A 4,263-nucleotide genomic window follows, 5' to 3' on the forward strand; every position below is an offset into this window, starting at 1 on the left:
ATTTAAAAAGACAAAAATGGCTGTACCAGGATGATGGTGCAGGGCATTGTTGCTAGCCTCTGACATTCATTTTCTTCTCCCCTTGTGAAGCAGTCTTGCAATTTGGTTGAATTTGACCCCTATTCCCAGCTCTAGAGGTAATTCAATGCAGGTAATCATCCTCCTTCCACAGTGATAGCTTCAGATAATCCAGATTTAAAGCCAATCAAAGCATGGTACTCCCTTGACTTCAGGGATTGGTTCCGGGATGGTTGAATCAGCATAATATTTAAATTTGATAATGATAGAAGCCATCATCTCCCTCTTGATAGATACAAACCAAGCACATAGCTCTGATCATAGCTGGCAACGACACTAAAATCACAAAAGTAACCTACCTTAACATAAAATCTAAAGAAAGACATTCTTGTCTCCTAACAATCTAGTCTTAACACTAGCCAGGGAGATCCTTTTAAAATATAACTATATCATGCTACTCCTCTGCTCAGAAGCATGAAATGGGACCTGTTTTGTTCTGATGAGAAGCCAAGTCCTTAGAAAGGCTTACAGGCCCTACATGATCTGGTCCCTAGCTTCTCTGTGATCTCTTCTCTCACCAGGCCCCTCTGCACTTATTCCATGTCAGTGCTCTGCTGTTCGTAGAACATTTTCAGGCACTGTCTCATCTTAGGACCTTCCTTAGGCTGTTTCTCTGTGCTTTCCTGAAATATACCTTGAACCCCAGACTGCTCCTGCACCTTTAAATTTATTCAAATCTCCCCCTTCTCTAGGAGAGATGCTGTGATCAAATTATGGAATATTGCCACTTATCCACCACTCTGAAAATCTCAATCCACCTCTTCCTACTCTACTCTTTTTTTCAAAGCTGTTATCACATTCTAACATACTGTATAATTTGCTTGTTTTTTTCTTACATTAACATTTACTGCCTGTCACCTCTCCTAGAATGTAAATTCTAGAAGAACAGCTTGTTTTGCCCCTGATGTACCTTAATTGCCTAGAACAATGCCTGACATATGCTAGACTCTCCTAAGCATTTGTTGATGTGTAAGAAACTGAGCTGCACAGTATCACCCACCTTCTGAAGACTGACTCTGAACTTGCGAAAGAGGTGAGCCAAGATAATTCCTTTACTGCTTTATATACTTGGAGTAGGAATTTCTTTTTTAGGCAATTGAAAGCAAACTAACTACTAAAATAGTGAAGGGTGAGGGATCCATATTAGAGAAAGAATATTTGAAGGAGATGGAGATATTTAACCTGGGGAAAACCAATGAGAGTCATATTGGTTATCTTCAAATAAATAAAGGGCTGCCATGTAAAAGAGGAATTAAGTAAAGTATTGTCCCACAAAAAAAGAATAGACAAAGTTATAGCAAGGCAAATTTCAGCTCAGTATAAAAATGAACCTTCTCGGGTAGTTCAGTGGTTAGAATGCCCGCCTTCCATGCGGGAGACCCAGGTTCAATTCCTGGGCCATGTACCACCCCCAGGAAAAAAACTGAACCTTCTAACAATAATAACTGCCTCAGAGTGGAATGAGCTGCCTCAAGCTTTAGTCAGCTATCTTTTATTATGAATGTTTAAGCCGAGGCTGAATGCATCTATTAGAGGACAGAAGAGATCATTGTACTGGGCAGGGATTAGACTTGGTGATTTTCAATTCTTTTTCTACTCTAGAATCTGGTGTGATGTATTTTGATGTGAGCACTTATAGGATATTTGCTTGACCTCATGGGTAAAATACTATTTCTCTGTGAACTACCTCTTCCCTCATTCCCTCTTCACATAGATGAGCTTTCAGGAGCCCTATTTGTACAGTGGGAGCCCAGTCCCTTTTATCATAGCTAATTGGACCATAAGTAGGCAGCTTATTAAAATGTGCTAACCAAAATTTTCAATCCAGAAAATAAGAGATAAGAGAAAAGACTGTCAGTGTAAAAAATAGTTAAGTTCAGGTGCCAACTTGGCCAGGTTTAAGGGGTCCAGTCATTTGGTCAAGCAAGCACTGGCCTAATTGTTACTGTGAGGATAGTTCATGGATTTAAATCATGGGTGAGTTGATTGCATCTGTGTCTGATTTTATCTACCACCAACTGAGGAAATTGTCTTCAGCAATGAGAGGTTTCAATCAATCAGTTGAAGGGCTTAAAAAGAGAAGTGGTAATTTCAGTAGTCAGAAGGGAGAATTCCCATCCCTACTTCAGCTGGCCTGATTTCCTGGGAAATTCATCAAAAACCTTCATCTGAGTTCCCAGCTTGTGGCCTACCCTAGGGAATTTGGATTTATCCATCTCTATAATAGTCAATTCCTATTAAAACAATCTCACAAATTTACATTATATATATATAATTACTATATATATATATATATATATATATAATTTCCCTTGTTGGTTCTGTTCCCCCAGAGTACCCTAATATAGTCAGTCTCCTTGTGTGATCAGAAAGTAACATTTAAACTCTGGGGAATGGACAACCATATTCTACCATATGGACTAAAGAGTGGAGATAACTGGTCAACAGAAATTTACAAAGAATGAAGCTGATACAAAGAGAAAACAAAACTAACTGACAAAGAAAATACCACCTGGGAATCCATAATGGCTTTTCGATTCCTAGTTCAGTCCTTTCTAGGGCACGATGGTACTGTTACCTTTCAGTTTAAACAGATACTGCTTTGTGCTTATAATAAATCCTCTCTTTCTATTTTTTTTTCCTTAAGCCAGTTGTATCAATCAGGGTTCTCCAGAAAAATAGAGCCAACAAAACATATATACACATTTATATATTTACATAAAGAAATACAGTATAAGAAATTGGCTTATTTGATTATGGAGGCTGGCAGATCTGAATTCCATACAGCAGGCTGCAGACTGTAAATTTTGGTAAAGGTGATGTTGAAGTCTGAAGGCAGAAATTCTTCTGACTTCTGGAACCCTTAATTCTTGCTATTAAGACCTCCAACTGATTGGATGAGATACACCCACATAATAGAGGATAATTTCCTCTACTTAAAGGCAACTGATTGTAGATGCTAATCCCATCTATGGAATACCTCTACATAAGTAACAACTAGGTCAGTATTTGACCAAACAACAGGGCACAATACCCTAGCTAAATTGACATGTAAATTAACTGTCACACCAGTCAAGCTATTTTTGTTACTTGCTATTAAAGTTATAATCACTGAAAATTTTATTTTGCTTTTAACTTCTGTTTATCGTATTTACAGGATCTACCATTCAAATGAAAAGGGTAATAAGATTCTCTCAACACATTAATTGGAGCTGTGTATATTGTAAATTAATTGAAAAAATTAAGTCTTATGAAATTACTTGGAATGCATTCCTTGCAAGAATATCAGACTAATGCTTAATAGAAATTTCTAAAATAAATTTTTTTTAAAGTTTTCACAGGATGTTTAATGGGAAAATATGAACCCTGAGCATCAATCTAAATCTGCCATAACAGCAGACTGATTTTTTTATAACACTTCTAATAAACTTCAAATATACTTCAATCAACTAAACATAAAGTTTTTAGTTTTATTAATCCTCTGATGAAATATCTGCACAGTTATGGATCAAGTCACTGTAGAATCTTTACTCCTTTTGTTATCTAATCTCCACCTCACTGCTAGACACTTCATTTCTTTTTGCAGGCACCAACCTTTGCAGTGCCCCTGACTTTCTTCATTCTGTTCTTGTGTTCCTTGTGCTGTTTTCTTGAGGTCTTTTTCTTCTCATACAGGCCATGTCTTGCAGGTCTGTGTTTGGGTTCACCATTTTGGCATTATCCAGGGAATCATAAATCATGCCAAAGCCAGTCATCTTGCCACCACCAAAATGGGTTCTGAATCCAAATACAAAGATGACATCCGGGGTACTGTTGTATATTTTGGCTAGTTTTTCCCAAATCTCTGTCTTAGGTACCGTTGCCCTTCCAGGGTGAAGGACATCGATGACCATTTGTTTCCACTGAAGTGGTTGGTTGGACATGAACTTCCTAGTCCAGATGGTTACCATGTCATTCATAATGGCAGGTGAGCCTCAGGCAGCCAGGGAGGAAAAGAGACTAAAAGAAATTTTGATACAGTTCTAAAATATTTTCAGGTCTTCATGAATATACTATATATTTCTATTTGGATATCTTAAAGCTTTTCTTGTGTCCTAGTCACTTTGGGGGAAATTAATAATTTCTGTTCCTGGCCTGTTCCTAGCTCTTTCATTCTTTCAGGTTTAGATGGTACTGATATTTTGA

The 4,263-nt window shown here is 37.5% G+C and overlaps 1 pseudogene; it reads right to left on the reverse strand.

Annotated features, from left to right (window-relative positions):
* Positions 1 to 3,648: 3,648 nt before the first annotated feature.
* On the reverse strand, positions 3,649 to 4,037 carry LOC143649433 (small ribosomal subunit protein eS24 pseudogene; annotated as a pseudogene).
* Between the last annotated feature and the right edge of the window lie 226 nt (positions 4,038 to 4,263).

Source organism: Tamandua tetradactyla, chromosome 11 (assembly GCF_023851605.1).
Source record: "Tamandua tetradactyla isolate mTamTet1 chromosome 11, mTamTet1.pri, whole genome shotgun sequence".
Classification (NCBI taxonomy): domain Eukaryota; kingdom Metazoa; phylum Chordata; class Mammalia; order Pilosa; family Myrmecophagidae; genus Tamandua; species Tamandua tetradactyla.